The sequence below is a fragment of the Cylas formicarius genome, unplaced genomic scaffold, assembly GCF_029955315.1.
Source record: "Cylas formicarius isolate icCylForm1 unplaced genomic scaffold, icCylForm1.1 PGA_scaffold_7__23_contigs__length_41026272, whole genome shotgun sequence".
NCBI classification, from domain to species: Eukaryota; Metazoa; Arthropoda; class Insecta; order Coleoptera; family Brentidae; genus Cylas; species Cylas formicarius.
The window spans coordinates 26,107,869-26,128,755 of NW_026844352.1; the positions used below are offsets into that span (position 1 = coordinate 26,107,869).

General features: G+C 32.5%; 1 protein-coding gene across 2 annotated transcripts in view; it reads right to left on the minus strand.

Annotated features, from left to right (window-relative positions):
* LOC132705388 (acanthoscurrin-1-like) overlaps window positions 1-20,887 on the minus strand; it is a 126,065-nt gene that overhangs the window by 14,644 nt on the left and 90,534 nt on the right. The window contains exon 1 of one of the 2 annotated variants that reach the window (XR_009619408.1): window positions 12,929-13,358. The exons of the other annotated variant lie outside the window; for it this stretch is intronic. The gene's annotated coding sequence lies outside the window, so the exon portion shown is untranslated. Of the gene's footprint in view, window positions 1-12,928; window positions 13,359-20,887 lie in introns of those variants that run through there. 2 annotated transcript variants of the gene reach the window in all.

Consider the following 20,887-nt stretch of genomic DNA (forward strand, 5'->3'; position numbering starts at 1 on the left):
TTATTTATTTATTTATTTATTCATTTCAACGGCTGAGCCAATTTACAAAGAAAAAGTAACAATACAAACATAATATAAATAGCAACATAACAAAACAACAACTTATATAACAAGCTTTTTAATAACAATATAAAACATATAAAAACACAAAAACAGTAAGAAACAGTGAACAAACAGTATCACACTAGTTACAACTACAATCAACCACCTTAATTTTGTTTTAAATAGTCGAAGATCACCAGCAAAGGGATCAAGAGAGCAACTGTTAAATAACCTCAAGGTTCGAGTTAAAGGACAAAAATAGCCATAGTTGGTGACGTCTTTGATAGTTGTTAAAATCAATGGACTGAAGGAGAGCCGGACAGTTACATGCACCGTTCAAAATTTTATAAAACTTCAAGATATCGGAGTAGCTTCTTCTAATTTCCAGACCATCTATCCCAAAAGGCTCACATACCAGAACATAATTAATGTGAAATTTATTGTAGATATTTATACCCGCTCTATATGCTAGGGACCTCAGAAATGCCCTCTGAACAGTCTCCAATCTATCAATGTGACATCTGTAATGTGGAGACCACATACTCCAGTGTAGATCTAACTAAGGAGCAATAAAGGGTTTTAAATCAGTCAGATGAGAGCAGGGTAATACGGGTAATAAAACCCAGACCTCTCATGCCCTTGTTAACAATATCCTCCAGCTGATCCAAAAAGGTCAGTTTACTGTCAAAGATGACTCCAAGGTCCCTAACTTTGCTGACACACTCTATCGTTGTATTGTTAATAATATATCTATTTTGAAGGGTGTTAGTTAAGCGAGGAAAAGTAACACTAAAACACTTTCCAACATTTAGATCCAGACAATTTTCTCTGCATCACGAACTGACATTATTAAGGTCGCTCTGAAGAAGCTGAGCGTCCATAAATGATTCAATTGTTTTGTAAAATTTAAAATCATCTACAAAGGCAAGATGTTCAGATAAAAAACCACATCACTCAGATCTCTTATAAACAAATTAAAGAAAACTGGACCTATGTGTGAACCCCGAGGCACACCCGAATGCACCACCATTTCGCTGGAAATATAATTGTTGTTTCGGACCTGCTGTGTATGTCCTGTTAAATAGCTGTGACAAAATTCAACCAGAGTACCACCCAGTCCCATGGCCCGAAACTTACGAACAAGATGCTCATGACTGACTCTGTCAAACGCCTTCGAAAAGTTCATGTTCGTGTGACACTGTCCACTTGTTTAGATTTCTCAAAAGCACCCAACAGATCCAGCTGATAAGTCAGCAGGTTAGTCGCAGTGGACATACCCTGAGAAAACCCGTGCTGGTTGTCACACATAATTTTTTTACAATACCAGAAAAAATGCTGACAGAATGGTTAATCCAAAAGTTTGAAAATGACAGATTGTATGCATATACCTCTATAGTTACTAATGCTGCTTCTGTCACCATTTTTGTGAATTAGCGTTAAATAACTTAATTTCCAGTAATCAGGAAAAACTCCGGACGATAAGGAAGTATTAAAAATATGGTGGAGGGGCGCACTCAAGCTACACACACATTTTTTTTAATAAAATGGATGGAATACCGTGCGGGCCATGCGAGTGCTTAGTCCGAAGGCTATCCCCGCAAATATTTCATTCAGAGTAAAGTTAATGACATTTAAGGGAGCTTCGAATTTTGTCACTTGGGCTGTTAGCAAAAATCTGGGAGAATGCGCGATCAATTATCTGCGACGAGTAGTTTAAATTTTTACGCCTTTTATTGTTGTTATTGTTATTTTATATTATATTATTGTTGCGTTGTGTTGTTGGACTGTTGTTATACAAGTTTAGTTTTTTTAATTCAAATATGGAAGAAATATCCATTTCTTACCGAGGTATGTACACAGAACTAATTATGTGTGGTGGCAATGTGGAAAGACTTCTTTCTAAAAACTACATATCCTAATATTAGTGATGCTCAAACTGAAATAGTGATTCGTGAAGACCGAAAGCGTTTTTTGCCACAGTTTAGACGAAGATAGAATAACATGTAGAGAATAAAAACCAAATTTGAAGAAAAGTATGCAGATTGGTTACAAGGTACTTTCCATGTAAAATTATCAAAAAACAAGCAGCACCAGCTTACCATCAAAAATGCTGGAAGACCGCGCAAAAACTTTGAGGAGTGTGGTGATCGTTCCAAACGGTATAAGAAAAGTCGGATCCATATACCCAAAAAGAAATCAACTATGCTTTTTCTTCAGGTAATACGTCAGCATATATCACTATAGATAAAGCCTACTTTTAAAAATGGGGGACATGATATTCTTCCACCTTATTATAAGATATAAGAGGCAAAAAAGGAGTGCTATCCCCAAGATATTATTATCACGGAAAGTTCGGCTAGTGTCGGTTTACAAAGTTTGTTGAACCACACAACTACAAGAATATTTCAATGCAAGATAAGCGAAGAACTTGATAAAATTAAGCGTGAACCGCTAACTTTATTTTCTAAATGGGGTTGCGACGGGGCATCAGGGCAGAGTCAATATAAACAAAAATTCTTTAACGTGGAAGTTTCCGTCGCTAACATTTTTATGACGTTTTTGGTGCCCTTAAGCTTAAAAAATGGAAATAATGTTTTGTGGGAAAATAAACAGCCTTCTTCTACTAGGCTTTGTAGATGTATTAAATTTGAATTTGTCAAAGAAACTACAGAAGTCATACGAGCAGAGAAACGAAGAATGGACACGGAAATTCGAAACCTCACTGAAACTACGATATTATGTTCAAATAACCAAACGTTTAGAGTAAATCATGAACTTATGTTCACTATGCTCGATGGTAAGACTGCCCAGGCTGTGACAGAAACACCCCTGCTTCTTCATGCTTCATTTGTTGTGTAACTACATCAAAAATGAAGAAACTAGACTTGGTGAAAAATAGAGCAATCAATAAGGATGGAATAAAAATGGACATGTCTCTGTTACACGCACGCATTAAGTTTATGGAATGTGTTTTTACACATTTCATATAATTTGCCATTTAAGTCTTGGAGAACAAATGCGGAAACACGTTCCATTAAAGAGACACAAAAGAAATTAATTCAAACATAATTTCATGAAAAGCAGGGCACCGGAACTACGAATGACGGTAATACGTCCAGAAGATTTTTTGCCAATCCAGTCCTTACATCAGATATTACCGGATTCGATGAAGAACTAATCCGGCGTTTTGCTGTTATCCTTGAAATAATAACCTGCGATGGAACAGTAGATACCAAGAAATTTGGTGAATATGCCTGGAGGACGGCAGAATTATTTGTCAATAAATATAATTGGTATAATATGCCATCCACTGTTCATAAAGTGTTAGTGCATGGTAAGGAAATCACGGAAACTTACTGTTTTTCAATGGGAGCGCTATCGGAAGAAGCCCAAGAGTGCGGAAATAAAGACTACAAACACTATCGCAGTCCTCATTCAAGAAAGTGTAGCAGAAGTGCTACAAACGAAGATGTAATGCACATGATACTGTTGTCTTCGGATCCTTTCATAACCAATTTAAGACCTCAACCAAAAAAGAAAGTTATGCCCATTAGTGACGAGGCAAAAGGACTGATAATTTGAACTAACATTGAAATGTCTTCAAACAAATTTAAAAATATGTATTATCATATAATATAAACTAATAGATTCATTCAACTAACCTGCCATAAATCCATTGAAAAAATGTTTTATTATTAAATAATTTTCATTACTCTTTATTTTGAGAACACGGAGAGAACGTTATTGCAAAATTTATACTTTTTTTTGTTTATTTACACTTATCAACATAGATTAAATTCATGTTTCTCCGGGTTAGAGGTTACTTTTTATTTAATTAGTAAGCACATTTGTTCGACATAAAATAAGAAATATAATAAACGTATTTTATAATTTCAGAAAAATTATCTGTTGTTGTTTTTTAACAAAGTTGTTTGAATACTTATCATTATTTAGTTATAGTAAGTAGTTTAAGTGACTGTTTTTTAAACTCATATATTAATATTGTACGTATTGCGCTTGGAACTGAATGTGTATGCAAAATTTCAGCCCATTTGAACAATCTCAAGATTTCAAGATTTGGGCCCCCTGCTTCTAAATACGGACCTGTATTAGCTCAAAAACACAATAATCCTTTATTGTTGACCAAACTGAAGACGTATGCGAAAATTCAGCCCAATCATGATAATTTTGTTGTTTGTCCAAAATAAATGGATATGGACAGCTTCAGTCCAATCGGTTGGGGGTAAAAATCTCAAATTCATTTGCAAGATTTGCAAGATAAATAGAGACCTGTAAAAAATTACCATCTATCAAAATTTGACATTTATTATGTATATCAAATTTCATTCAAATATCATTTGCTATTTTGAAGTTAGTGAATTATTTCCGCTTCCCCATATAACATAAACCACTGTCCGGCGCCCCCTGTAGCTGTGATAATTAAAGTTGAAATTTTTCTTAACAACCGTAAGCAAAAAAGTCATGATTCATCTGAACGTAAATATATAGAATTGGAAATTATAGCGACGCAACTGGTATATTGGAAAGTGGACAAACCCTGACAATTTTGCCAAATTAGTTTTATTGTAAATTTTGCACCGTGTATTATTTGCGTATGCATGCAAAACGATTTTAGCTGTAACCGAATCCGCGCAATTGGGTGTTTCTGTACGAAATTATCGCTGTGGACCACCCAAAAATTCATAAAATTTATTACGGACACTGAGAACACAAGTAAAATAATAATGTAGCGGTTTACCGGCCATGAGGAAACTCTTAAGGATAATATTTCACTTGTAGATTTACAATATGTATAATTTACCGAATTAATTTCGGTATTTTAATTAAATATTATTTACAAAAATGCAAATTGTTAGGGAGATATCATTTACAACATTAAAGGACTTTCGCTAATGACATAAACGAAATTAAGCAACTTTCGGCCCAGCGGACGTGTTCAAAATTATAATAATCGACTTAAAAATTGTACGTTGCCTGGCGCCATTATTTGATAACGCGAATTTTCAACTAAACATTTGGCCCAGTTGCACAATTTTAGAAAATTTCCTGTGTTGCCAATGGAATGGATGCTCAACGTTTCTTGTTGTTAGCTCGATTATCAATTTAATATATCTGGACTCTGATACAATTATAAATGGATAGATAGATATTTTGTTGACTCTTGACACGTATGAGTCTAAATCTTCATATTGCAACGCTTTAATAACAATTTAAACATTTTAACATTATTGTTTGAGTCTTTGCATACAACTATCTTTAGTATTAGACTAACCAATATTCGATACATAGGCTAATGTTAAAGTTTTTGATGATTATGTTTTTATCAATAAAATAAATTGCGAAACTTCGGCCGACAAGAAATCCAAGGCTGCATTTGCATTTATTTCTTGGAAAAAAGTCATGTGAAGTAACAACTCGAAGAAACAACTTATTTTTCGGCCTAGGTAACTCTAGGTGTAATTGATATTCACGAACCTGACGATACGAGAGAGCACGTAGAAAGTACATACAAAAAATGGCGGGGTCTCGTTTCCAAGTGTCCCCTCGGCATCTTCAAAGTATCACGTCTAGTTGTGTGTGTCTCGCCCAAATGACATTTGACCCCCGGCATAAAACACAAAGAGACAAATCTGCATGCTCACAGAACAACCTGCTGTATACACCATTGTTTCCGAGATGCTGGGACACGATACCGGGGACATACCGAACCAGCTTCCTCAATATTATTTAAATTGGTTAAAATTTAGTGTACCCGGTATGAACAAAATAAGTTCTGGGGTTTTGTAAAGAGGTTTGCTCTAGCCCATAAACCGATTTTGCAAAAAACTTCTTTATATCTTATACAAATATCTTTTCGAAATATTTACACTTTTTAACACAAAATTTGGTTTGGGTAATAACTATCTCCGTTGTGTATTTTCTAAGATCGTTGCTGACCATATATACATATCATATACATATCATATACATATCCTCTGTTATCTGAGTTATCTGAGGTTAGGATTAAAAATGTATAATGCGAAAGAATTATAAATAGTTATTGGACTGTAAAACTCAGTGGTCTAAACTGTATTACAAAGGCGTAATTTGTAGATGATTGTCAAGGGTCCCGAGACTAAGTAGATGGACACCTACCAGTGTTTCAAATTAGAATTATAGTTACTTTTCCATAGTTGTTGACATGGTTCGTTCTTAAAAATGGCTAGCGTTTCTGAATTTGTTGCTGAGAAACGTCTTAGTAAAACTGCACTCTTCATCACAACGCTCAACATTCAGAGTTGCGAAAAATGTTGAAATGTTTTCGAATATACCAACCGAAGAGAAGTACAGGGAGACAAGAAACTGTAATAAATGAGATGAAAAGACTCGTTTGTGGAAATTGTGGAAAACTTGGCAGGAAATAAATTTTGGTTAAGAAATAAAGGCGAAATTATATGCTGGCAACGACGATATGTGAGAGCAGGTAGACAGTTTCGTAAGGAAAAAAGAAATATCTATTATCTGGACAAACGTTAGTTAAATGAAAGATATACGGTTGATAAAATATGACAGGATAAAAATTTAAAAGGCGCGCAATAAAATGACGCTCCAGAAAAGGATTAATAATTACTTACATTATTTGTATTCCAATCGCAACGGACTGCAGACTATCATGAAAACATGATGGTTGATGTTTTTGAAGTCCACTTCCAGCAAATGCTAGTTCTTATTTGTGCGAAATTTGTTGTCGACAAAATCGCTAATAATAACTTCGCATTCCGCCATACACCTATGAGTTAAACTCGATAGACTTCGTATGGGGCCAAGTAAAAGGGTTTCTAGCAAGACATAACACCACTTCTAAAATAAGCAATGTTGAAACCATCTTGCAAGAAAGAATAAACAGAGTTCATTTTGAAACATGGAGTAAATACGTGAAACATGCAAAAACATGCGAAGCTGATAACATGCTAGAAAACACTGTAGAGGCAGTTATTATTTCTTTGGACTGCGACGACTATAGTCCTCCTACCTAATTGGAATATAATGACTAATATTAATTTATATTGTAAACAGCAGCAGATTTAAAAAATATAGATTTAATGCAATTTATCTGAACTTGACTATATGTTGATTTAAGTAAAAATAAGTTTAGAGAGAAATTTTAACATGCTGATTTAATTGAAGTTAGTACTAGCCTATGTAAAAAATTACAAAAGAATATATTTTTAAAGCTATTCCGTATCTCAAAAGCAAAACATAAGTGGTACTCTAGCCAATATATTAATATTAGAGCAGACTTGTTAAAAATTTCGTCTTCTTTTCTCCGTAGCACTACAAACCTAAGTGCATTTTTGGCTCACTGATTAAACCTGGGCTTCATCTTGCTTTCGATTCTCGTTTTTCTCTAACTTGATAAACTATTCTATAAAATCCATAACGACTCCTGCCTATTCTATTAAGATATTGAACAGTACTGTTTCAGTTTAAGACTTCTGACTCTCTTTTTCCTATTCTCGACCTGCATGAGGGTTACTTTCACTTTACAGCGAGGGTAGGCAACTCGGCGCCCGTGGGTGCCATGGCGCCCCCGATCGATTTTTAATACGCCCTCGCTGGAGTAATTTTAGGATTGTGCATAGATTAGCAGTTTGCTAACCTTGAGCGTATCTAATAACACGCACGTATTTTTTGTTAGTGTGTGATCGTATTTCGAATAGACCAAGCGTAGACCGTGCAAAACTACCAAGTAATCCGCAATAATTCTTTTGTTTCAAAACCCTTCATGGATATATGTAAAAGGAATAGAACATATTATTTTAACGATGAATGAGAACATCTATATTGTTTCAATGTTACAATGGGAAGTGTATTTGGTTATTGTCTAATAATAGTGTTGCGATTCATAAGAAACGACATTTTAAGACCGTTCATATCAATCTTGGTAGTCACTATCCAATGAACTCTGAAATTAGAAGAAAAAAACAAATTTCTTAAAAATATTCAATAACTAAACAGCAAAGTTTTTTTACTAAACTACTGCAACAACATAAAGCAGCAACGATCGCGTCATATAAAATATCGCATTTGCTAGCTAAGAATAAAAAACAGTTACAGATGGAGAATTCATGAAAGAAGCCAAAATGAAACGAATTAGTTTCAGCCATAAACACGTTTCAATTAACTGTTACTAGAAGAATTGAATTTTCTTTTGACTACAGATTTTACAACAAAGGAAGAATTCTGCCATTAAAATGAAGCACCAGAGGACAAGATATCTCTTCTGCTTTTAAAAAGGATATAACAAATGTAAAGTTACCTTTACAAAAGTTATCGTCAATTACAACAGGCGGGGCACCAGCGATGACTGGTAAGAAAAAAGGATTTATTGCCATATGTAGACAGGATTCCTTATTTCCGAAATTTATTTCTTATCATTGCCTCATACATCACGAAATGTTATGCGCAAAAACAATCGGTTTTCAACACGTATTTGCGATAGTGGCAGCTATGCAACACAGATTGTTTAAATTACTTTTAGAAGATGAGGACTTACAGTTCACAGACCTTCTTTTACATACTGAAATGAGGTGACTGAGCAGAGAAAAAATACTTGAGCGGTTTATCATGCTTTTGCCACAAATAAAGGAATTTATATAAGTAAGGATTGGCTAATCGACCTCAGATTTCTGACAGATATAACGGTAAAGTTGAATTAAATTTAAAAACAAAAGGGAAAAATCAGCATATCGCTGACATGATTAGTGCAGTAAATTCAAATGCATGTTAGTGTTGTTGAAATCCCATCTATTGAAAAAATAATTATCACATTTCCCAATTATAGATAAGCTAATAGAAGATAGAAGATAGAAGATAGAAGATAGAAGATAGTTTTCTTCTAAATTTGAAGATTTTTCAGGATTAGAATCCGTTCCAAGATTTTTCATAAATCCATTCAATGTTACATGTCTCAGTGTATTACGAGTGTCCTAATCTCGAAGACCTAGAATTAGAAATAATAAACTTGTAAAATGTTTTGGAACTTAGTTGGTGAAAAAAACTATCCTATTTTTACTAAAAATTTATTCATATTGTGCAACAACATACAATTGCGAGTCTTTGTTCTCAAATATGAAATGTTTGAAATCAAAAAACCGAACAAAGCTAATAACTCACATTTAGATAATTGTTCAAGTGATAAATAGGTCAAAATAAATAAGAACTAAAAGTTCAGATTTTCACGAAATTATATATTTTTACATGACAATTGTTTCGACAACACCGTGTCCTTATCAAATTATCACATTTGATAAATACATCCCCAATTATAACAAATAATCTGAAAATATGGACACTTCACACTAAATTATATGTATCGTTATGTATGACACCAACAAAATAAAGTTATAAAAAATTAGCTTTTTTTTACACTATCATTTTAGACGTGATGTAGCTTTTCGGCAAACGCGTATCAGTTATAATCATCAGATTACCAGTCAGACTCAAAAGAGCTGCTACTAATTTTCTTCAATCTAAGTGAACTATTTTTCATGTTGACTCCACTGCCTAAATCATTTAAATTGTCGTGACAAAGACTTCGACTTGGAGTCATTCGCAGCATCACCGCAGTGGAAAGTTTAAAAAGAAGTTCGGCTTTAAACGACTCTGTAAAATTAAACCCGCGGCACTGACACTCTTTTAATGAGACTTAATTTCATCGGATTACGTTTCGGCGTTCAAACGATTACGAAATTAAGAGTCACAGAAAATGAGTATCTGATCACAGGTTCACATTAAACCAGTGGAAATTCGTATGCATTAAAAGATTTAATTAGGATTCTCATTAGCCGAGGACGACGCGAATGTTCAGTTCGTGGCCCATCGTGTTTTTCCATTTTTACAAATTAACGGGTGTTTTTTTTTAAATTGGCTCTAGTTATTTACAATTAAAGCCGACCCGATCCGTGTTAATTACTTGGCAGGCTTTCTTTCGCGCGTTTTACCGAAATTTTATGGTATTGGATATTCGCGAACTGAATTTCATTAAAATAAAGATATTTTTTTATGGGCGCCAAATCGGCATGCGCTTCTTTTAGCGCTACCAAGTTTTATGGGGTTCCTGGAATATTTTATTTATATATTTTTAATAGCATCCTGTTAGTTTGCTGTATTTAATTAACAGTCTATGTGCCGGGGCCTGTCCTTTTAAATTATCTATAACAAGCTGGATTTTTCTGTGAGGCTTCGTTTCTACAAGACTCCCGACTTTTTCCTCTGCGAAAAAGTTCGATCGTAATAGCTAGGAAATTGGGCAGGTGTGAAACAGGTTGATTTGGTGATTATCAAAAATGTATTACTAACAGTAAATTTCTTAGTTTAATCGTGAAATAATGTTATAACAAATATTAAACAACAATTGTCCTACAAAAAAAAAATGATATTACCATTTTTGCCCAGCAACCCAATCACATACCATTTACTGGAGCCTACACACTGCACACGAATTTACCACTATTCAGCTAATTTTTTACCTAAGTTTAATTAATAATCGTACAATTAAGTGTACATATTGTCCTAGAAGTTACATAATAGGTCTTCTCATATATATATATATATATATATATATATATATATATATATATATATATATATATATATATATATATATATATATATATATATATATATATATATATATATATATGTACATGCATAAATAAATTTTTATTGAAATTTTTGAAAACAAAACAATTATGTTAATAAAAATAGGTGGATTAAGTTGAACTAAAAAAATTTTTTTCGCTCAATTTTTGTTTGGCTATTCCGATAGGTGAATCGATAAACGAATATACGAGTGGATGGGTGGGCGTTTTGAAGAGTAAAGGGGTAGATAAAATAAGTTGGGAAATAATAAACAAAAAATTGTTTATATGTAAAAGAGTCAATTAGTATCTAGTTTAACTACCAAGTAAATATCTGGTTTTATGCAAGACACATAAGTAAAATTTATTTCATTGAGATTCTTTGCCATGTTCAATCGTGAAAACTGCAATTGCTATTTTTTATAAAGAGCAATTAAACAGTATATTTTTGTTAAGAATTTAAAATAACTTTCTTTCGTTTAATGGTTATGTGACCTAATTTTAAAAATTTGAATGTATTTAATTATATTAATTAAATAAAATGTTGGTAGTAAAAGTCATGCGTTTTAAGTCATTTATTTTAACATAAATTTTACCAAGTCAAATAAATAAAACACACGCAGGAATCACGTGTGTCCAATTAATTAAAAGCAAGTTTTAAGATTTACTATTCACTGATATTCACTAATATTCACATATATCCAACAAATTATAATATAATATTTTTTTATGATTAAATTTTAATATTAATTTATTTACTTACCTTCCAAATATTCCTTCCTTATATCGTCATTCCAACTTTGAGGCAATATCACAATTTATATTTATGATGCTTTCGAGCCATAAGAAAAGTTTTACTCGATAAAAAAATTTCTTTTAATTTTTTTTATCTCTCCTTTTTTTTGGCGAAAATTAAATGCTTCACAAAGAGAATTGCACAATAAACACTCCATAATTATAATGAAAATAAATAACAAACATTATTTCTTAGTAAAAATTTTTCAACAGCTTCGTATGAATATCAAAATCGGGGCTTACGGTCCATACCATGAAAAACTGCTGCGCGCATCACACTTTGTATTTCAAAATTTCTAACTGTAGAACAATGAAAACCTATTATATAATTTGTAGGACAATATGGTCACCTAATTTTACGATTATTAGGTATAAAAATTAGCTGGTTAGTGATAAATTCGTATGCCCCAGTAAATGGCACATAATTGGGTTGGGAGACAGCAATGATCATATCATTTTTTTTGTAGGACAAGTGTTGTTTAATATTTGTTATAAAATGATTTCAAGATGAAACTAGTACATTTACTGTTAGTAATACATTTTTGATTATCACCAAATCAACGTGTTCCACACCTGCCCAATATCTTAGCTATTACGATCGAATTTTTTCGCAGTGGAAAAAGTTGGACGTCTTGTGGAAACAAAGCTGCACAGAAAAATTCAGCTTGTTATAAATAATTCCAAAAAACAGGTCCCGGCTCATAGACTATAATTGATCAGTTGTGAAGTATTGCACACTTGTTCATAGCGACTTTTTTTAATTGCGCACTTATATGAGATTAGAACATTAGTAACCCAAAAATATACCACCTCAAACTTAAACGAAATATTATAATTATGAGATCTCTCATGTTCGTATTGTCCGGAAATTTTCATTTTGTGTAAGATAGGTTAGTAATGACTTTCTTGTTGGTCGTGAACGTGAATACTAATCACAGACACTAATCAGAGATTGTTTTTATTGTTTTTCAATTTTCCTACCTATTTTGGTTTCTTGGGAAAGTGTATTTTTTTAAGTAATTTATTAAGTATTAAGTGTATTTTAGTCAATTCGGAAATGATACTTTCTGACCAATACATTTTCCAATACCTTTTTTAAAACAAAGAAGGACTGAAACTTCTAAGTATGTCATTTTCTATGTGTTTTTTTAAGTTCTGAAATATTTAAAGAAAATATTGTTTGATAATAATGAATAAATAATTTTAGGGACAATGAATAAAATAATCAAACCACGAGAACATATCATTATCCAATTTATAATAATAAGCAAGAGACATACAATAATTTCAATTTATTTGTAAATAAAAAAAATCATTAATGGATCAATATTCTATATTTAATATTCTCCAGAGATAAGCAATAAAACTAATGATTCGGAAGACGACCAATTGTTAATAAAGAAAGCTTTCTAAAAATTGTTTTTGTTAACATAAGGTGTTAGGAATACCTCCAATCATATGTGGCTGTCGGGCATCTAGATATATGAAAAGTGAATATACAAAGCTTATCCGATTTCCCTGATATCACTTTAACATACTGAACGGGACACCATCACACCATTTAAAACGATGTAATTATATAATTATTATTTTCTGAGCTACATTTCTCACTTGGAAAATAATGTTTGATTAATTGAACCGGATACCCGCACGCAAACAAAAGGTCGAAGCAGATAGGAACATATCGTGGAGCTGTGCTGACGAACTTCCCGCCCATTCTAAAATTATCACAATCGGGATCATTTCAATTCGCCAAGAGCGTCGGTAGCGTCGCGGCGCCGGAATGCGCATATCGCTTCAGCCTTCTGCTATCCCGATACATCAGGCGCCAAATGCGGGAAAATCGCCTGAAAAGCGGACTGAAAAGCGTACTTGGTTTACCTGAAATATTGCTAGGGTTGAGCGGCAATTTTCCTGATGAAAATATATTTTCCGCCAGCTTGCACGGGGTAATTATTGATCAGAGCAGGCGCTGTAGAGGCTACTGAAAATATGACAACGCAATGTTGACGCAACGTAAAAATAGACATCCTATTCTGAACAATACTTAGACCACAGGTCCGTACTTAAGATTTTTGTAATTAATAGAGTTTAATCATGCGATTTAATAATATTGCAGAATATTTTATAAAATTTTTTATTGCGGGACCTAAGTACTTCTTAAACTGATTTATTAAAGTAACGAAGTGAATTAAAATCTATTGCTATTCCATCTCATATTCAGAAACAAATAATGCTTTTCCTAGCAGCACTTTAGCAGACGTTTGGTTAGCCGTTGGATTTTCAAATTCAGATCTTTTGCTTAAATAGTTTATGATCTTCCCTAATTATGTTAAGGAGCGAATATTTCAATTGAAATTCAAAAACAATTTATTTCCATTTTGAATTGGGCATACAAGTTTCAAAATGCAAATAAAAGATAGTGATGTATTATACATATGATAGAAAAATGCTATAATGATAGATAGATAGATAGATGGTTTATTGACTACTTTACAATATCATTGTTTGTAGCAAGTCATACAAAGGAAAAAGAATTAAATTGAATATATGTAAGTATATGCAAATATAAAATTGTATATAACATCATAATATACTAAATCTAGATATATAATTTATATAACTTCACAATAACAGGACAACAAATAAAAAAATAAATTTATATATATATAACACAGAATCATCATTAAAATACAATCAATGCACAACGCCCCGCAACAAGTCATTACCGATGTTTTCTTCAAAAAATTCACCAAAGCTATAATAGCCCTTACTTAGAAGAAAACTTTTAATTTTATGTTTAAAATGTTTTCCGTTTAAAAGTTTAAAAGATTTTGGTAATGCGTTATAAAGCTTTATATAAGGAGAGTTTTGTTTTGATTTCTGCAACCTGTATCTCGGAAGCACGAGATTATTGGCACTCCGCGTGTCATACCTATGAGAATCAGAACCCCTCGGCAAACTATCGGTCTTGGAGTGTATCTCAACAACACTTTCAAATATAAATATACATAGAACCGTCATTATTTTATGTTTTATAAACAATGGCTTACAGTGTTCGTTAAAAATTGAATTTGTAATTATCCGTAGCGCCTTTTTTTGCTTTCTAAATATTTTAATGGCATAAGAGGAATTACCCCACAGTATGGTGGCATAGTTTATACGCGAGTGAAATAAACCAAAGTAAGTTGACTTCAATACATCAAAACTCAGCATTCTGCGAAGTTGACGCAAAAGAAAATGAATATTTGAAAGATTTTTACTTAGATCGCCAATGTGTTCTGACCAATTCAGAGTGTCATCCAAGGTAACGCCCAGAATCTTGCATTCCCTGCCACATATCAACCTACTGCTACTAGACACTAACAAATTCTTCGTTTTAGATTCATTAAGTTGTAGATTATTTGCTGAAAACCATGCTTTGGCCTTAGATAAAGCATATGTTTCAATATTACTCAGGGTAGTGATGTTCCTGTTTGAATTAATAAACGTTGTGTCATCAGCAAACAGCACAATCTCAGTATCAGGCATCATGTACTGGCAAATATTATTTATGTATATAATGTAAGGGATCCCAGAACGGAGCCCCAAACTCCAAACTCAACGCAAGCCAAATCAGACTTATTGTTCTTTACGCTCACAAACTGATGTCTATCTGTTAAATAGGACTTAAAAAGTTCGAGTGGAACACCACGCACTCCATAAAATTCAAGCTTGCTCAAGAGAATCTGATGAGAAACACAGTCGAAAGCCTTTGAGAGGTCGCACTGTGAAATCATTAAGTGTTCTCCCCTTTCCAGGCTCCCGACTATGTCCTCCAACACCCTCATCAAAGCTCTAGTTGTGGAGAACTTGCTTCTGAAACCAAACTGGGCATAGTCAAGTAATTGATTTACTTCAACAAATTTATATAACCTCTCTTTTAACAGGATTTCAAAAACTTCCTTCAGTAAAACAACAATTTATCAAACTAGTCAAAGGTTCCACCCAAATATCCGCGGTCTCCTTGCTATTCAAGTCAAATGCATCAAGCGCTGATGAATTATTTAAGTTTATTATTGTTGAAAAAACTTCTTTAGGGGTCGTAGGAAACAAGTAAAAAGAATTGACTATCATCACGGTCGAACTCACCGAGGCACCAAACCAACTTTTATTAGATTTATTTGTACAAAGTGACTCTTTCATTAACGTGCAAATGGTTATCAGAATTCTCTTATCAAAATTAGGTCTCAATTGCTTAGATTCAGGTTCAATCTCACTAAAACGCCTTTATTTAACTCCTTCAAAAAAAAACAAGCTGTTTGATTCATAGTTCAATCGTTCAAATTATGACGATCAGAAGCAGGAACAGCATAAACGCTATTAAATGCAATAAACAAAAGAAGTTCCAACAAGTTCCTTAGAAGAAACCCGTTGACCTTCTCTAAGGTAACGGAGTCTCTGCTAAAGGAGAGATTCCGGCAGTTTTAAAGATTGGGGAAAGTACTGTTGGGGGATTGTAGAATGGGTCGCACACTGTTCTTTGATTGAATTTCCCATGATTTACTCCTCAAGAAACTTTCGATCTATGGTTTTAGAGGAACTCCCCTGAAGCTCTCCAATAGATATCAGTGCGTGCTATATAATAACTCTGTTTCTCAAAGTGTCCCAATCAAATATGGTGTGCCTCAAGGATCAATCTTAGGACCAACATTAATTATGATCTACATTAATGACCTTTTCAATTTTATGATGCCAACCAACAGCGTATTATTTGCAGACGATACCTCATTTATAGGATATAGTAAAAATTTTCCTAATTTACCGACTATCGCTGAAAATATTTTGGACGTTGCCCAGGGTTGGTTTACTGTCAATAATATCAAGATTAATCTAGCGAAAACAAAAGTATTTTTATTTTTACTACTTCTAAGTTTCCAATTGCCAAGTAATGGATGTTGTTGGGTATTACAATTGATGTGATGTGAACATGTGGGTAGCCACATCTCGTACGAGCTAGTATTTTGAGGGAGTTCCAGTGATGCCATTTTTATCTTTTTCCTTCAAAAAAGAGCCATATCCAGAGTCGAACTTTCTTTATTTGCCACAGTTTTCGGGAGATTCGTAATAGGAGAAATTTGTTAGCTGTACATTGTGATATACAAGATCAGGTAACTTAGTAAGAATTCCATGTTGTCGTCTAGCTGTATCTGACAAAAACTGTCTTAACCTGAAACTCCTTAATTATGTTCCTTTAAAAGTCCGAAAATTAAATTTTGCTAGGTAGAAAAATATAATAAAAACACATTTATTAAAATATCGCTTTTATTCTATAGATTTTTATATATTTAGATTTATATATAGATATTTTACACACACAGTATAAAAAGAATTATATATAAGTGTATATCTGTATTGGATCCGGATACTGTTAGTGTAGTTCTTTAACATGTGATTATATAATTTTCATATCGGACTGATTTGTGTTATATAGGTATTTGACCTACTATAATGTACATATGTACATGTATACATGTATTTGTAAAGTAGTCAATAAATATTATAGTTATAATAATAATAATAATAATAATAATAATAATAATAATAATAATTATTATTATTATTATTATTATTATTATTATTATTATTATTAATCTCTTGTTCTCGCTTCCCGACTTCTATTACTTAAAAAAGATAGACGTCATCTAATGGTTTTAAACAAGCGTTTTGCGATCTCTAACTAAAAAATAATGTAGTGAAGGGTTTCTTATTTAACCAGTCCCTCCAACTAACTAGCAAAAAATTACCACCCACCAGGTAGAGAATATCGAATTCTACGTCAACCACGATAAGACCAATTCTTCTTGTCCAGGATTTTGTTAATTTAACGTCTTAATTATTTTTAAAACTCTTCGGCAGCGTCGTTTGCAAGGAAACGGGGTGAGTGGTTTATAGCCCGAGATAGTGATAAATTTATTTCCGTTTAACACTTGTTGAAACAAGATGGAGAGAAGATTGAAAGATTTTTTACGGCGATAGAAGCTATTAAATTTAGTTAATTAACGCTATTTAGGAACATCTAATCCTGATTGTGTACACGTGAATAAATAAATATCGATAAGTCTGAAATAAATGCTGTTGATTTATCACGTCCGATAGTAAATTGTTTAATTTTCTCCTATTGACATTTTTGATTGTATGGAAATAACGTTAAAGGTCAAAGACATGAGACTGTTATATTTTTATATGTATTTACCAAACGACTTCGTGTAGATATTTATGCTAATGATCAAATAAATTTTCAAGCAGAGTCTATGTCTCCGAAATTTTTTTTTGAAAAAATATTTGAAAGGTAAGCCAAAATTATTCTTAACAATTTTCGCTAATGTATACTTAATTCATGTTGCACATTATTCGCATATTGTAAAATAAAATCACATTTCGAACTAAAGTGTTTACCAAACTTTTTTTGGCAAGGAGAAAATGGAAACAAAGAACATGAAACTGAAATAAAATTATGACAATTAATAACAATTAATAACAATAAACACCTTGAAGGTCAAAGTACTTATTCTTAGACGATCTCCTCAAAAACAAATTCAGAACGTGAAAAATAAAAACGAATGCACAGGTTTGCCCGAGCAATACGGCACAGAAAACTTATTACTAAATCAAATGTAAAATGGCATTACAAATATCACCTATAAATTACGCTATCTGGGTAAGGCACGAAAACGTATTTCATCTATTTTATATCGTATTGAATTAAAATGCACTGAATGATACATTAACAAATAAGCGATATAAATCACACTATTCTATTTATGTTTGTTTGTTCGGAACCAAACTATCCTACGAGGTGAAAATCTATGCAATAAATGCAGAAAGTCGTATTTCAGATAGTGTGTGTAGGGTATTTTTTAGGAAAAATATTAAATACATTACCCGAAAATTTGAAACATTGTCCACACTTCTCACAATAAAGTAGCTAGATTTGTGAGAATATGTTGAAAAATATTAGTATATTTTTGAAAGTATCTAGAGAAAATAAATAATTTTTTTCACAGATCGAACGGAACTGACCGAAGTTTGAGAAAATGTTGATTTTAAAATTTTACAAAATAAAATCCGTTCACCAATAGTCATAAATTTCACAACGTTGAATGATGAAGTTAATTTTTAGGTCCGCTATGACATGTAAACACGTCTTGAATGACCAAAACGAATTTAAAACTGACGCTTTCCGAAGCAAATGTTCGCGAAGAATCGTTGGCTTCAACCACATCAGCGATTTCCTGCAATTTAGCACGATAAAAGAAATTCCCGCAGTTAAACAGTCGTAACTGTTAACAACAAAGTTTAATTTTATTGATGCAGTGCTACATAAAATTAAATGGGCCGATTTACGGGCCTATTAAACAAAGTAATTACATTTTACATGTATGAAGTCTTCGTTAATTACGCGGATTAAGATACGTGCGACTTTGGGGTTGTTGATCAAATAAAGTACAGGTACGGAGGCAATACTGAACAGATCTTGATCTGTATAAATGTTTTGGTTAGTTGAATTTGTTATGGATTTTATACCAAAAGCGTCCATATACATTCTCCTAGTTAAGTATTTTTTAATTTATTCGGAGTATTCCGCAAGAGTTTATTCAAATTTCAATTTGGTTGAGTGTTAAACTGGTCAAATTTGAGCTTTCGGCAAAACGATGAAGTTAACTCTTCCACTTTATAAAACCAAGAAACTGAATATATGGTTAGTAACATCAAAACGCACGTACCAAAATCTTCCCACTCGCCTTCTGATTTAGCTAATTTGTATTTCCAAAAAAATTCAAATCAGGACCGTATCCAAGCAAAATGATTAGAGGAACTATTAGTTCGAAAATATATCAGAAATCTTAAAGCCCCCAAAGTCACACCATATTTACAATTTTTTGTTTATAAACCCCTTTCAATTATTTTTTCCGGACTATTAAAGAAGAACACATTTTCTCTTTTGAAATCGATTTTATGTTATTATTAATTTAAAATCAGAGATTTCCGAAGTTTTTTTAGCTCCAGGTGGAAGTGTCCATAATTAATTTAATTTTTCCGTCTGTTGGAAATTTGTGCAAATCGTAATTCAAATTTGTGATCTTGCTTTTTACCAGTAACACCACAATCCAATGCCAACCTCCGAATGATCATTTTGGGTCCGTTTTCGGTTAGTTAGAATAACGTAAGTTAATTTGTCAATTTTTTGCCAAAAAGAAACACAACAATTGAGAGCCGTATCGTCTGGAATATTTAAATGTTATGTTAATATGAAACCATACAAGGGCGTAATTATGATTTCTAGTACCGCATGAGTCATTGTTGCGAGAGTAACGGCCCAATCAGACCAAATCGATTTAATTTATGCTAATTTCACCACGCGAAATCAGTCATTGGATGCGATAAAAAGCTCTCCGTTTTTGGGATAATAATCCTAGTTCAGTCCGTTTAAGCGGGTTTTATTTATAAAGACTGTGTTTATCGCATTGCTTGTGATAGCGTATGATGACACATATAACCGATGGAAGAAGAAATTAAGTGACGTCACGTGGTTGCTCATCGCATTTCCATTCGACTATCACGCGAAGCTAGGTAATGAATGTAGTTTAAATGTTAAAACCGTTTACCTTTGAATACAGTGCTTCCCAGATTTCTAACTTCGTATTGTTAGACTCCTTTTTTATTATTTATTTATTTATTTATTTTTTTGATGTTTCTACAACTTTGGAAGTTAGACATTTCAAAATAAATACATTTTTGGGGGTGTACTGTATCTCAATAGTCGCTTGCAATATTAAAAAATTAACTTTTTTATGTTGAATTTATTGCCATATGTAATAGTATATTTGGCAATAAGTTGCATAAACGTCTTTTCAGATAGGTTTGATGAAGTTTATTAATGTAATAATATACGTTGTTATAGTTATATCTGCATTAGAAAACTCTACTTGAAAGTGCCAAAAAAGTTTTATATATCTATTTAAAAACTGCACATATTATTAATAAAAAATTCCCATTCATATGTATGTGTATGTGTAGCGATAATATTCAATGTAAGGCAGATTTGAACAATATAAACTAACACACATGCACGGTAACATTTATTTTAGCAATTAGATAATACATTAAAAAAAAATATAGCAAATGCACACTAAATTTATGCGTGTATTTGTATCACATACTGAACATGACAGGAGTCAACAAGCCTCTTTTCTGTATATTCCCCTTTTGGCATAGCCAGATTTGATACAAATCTGGTTTTTATTGAATGGCTAGTTGTTTCTTTGCGAATTTTGTGAAGACTTAATAGTGTGATGACTGTTTTAATGTAAAGAATTCATCAATTTCTTTTTGAATAATATTGTTTTTAAAACACGCTTCTGGGT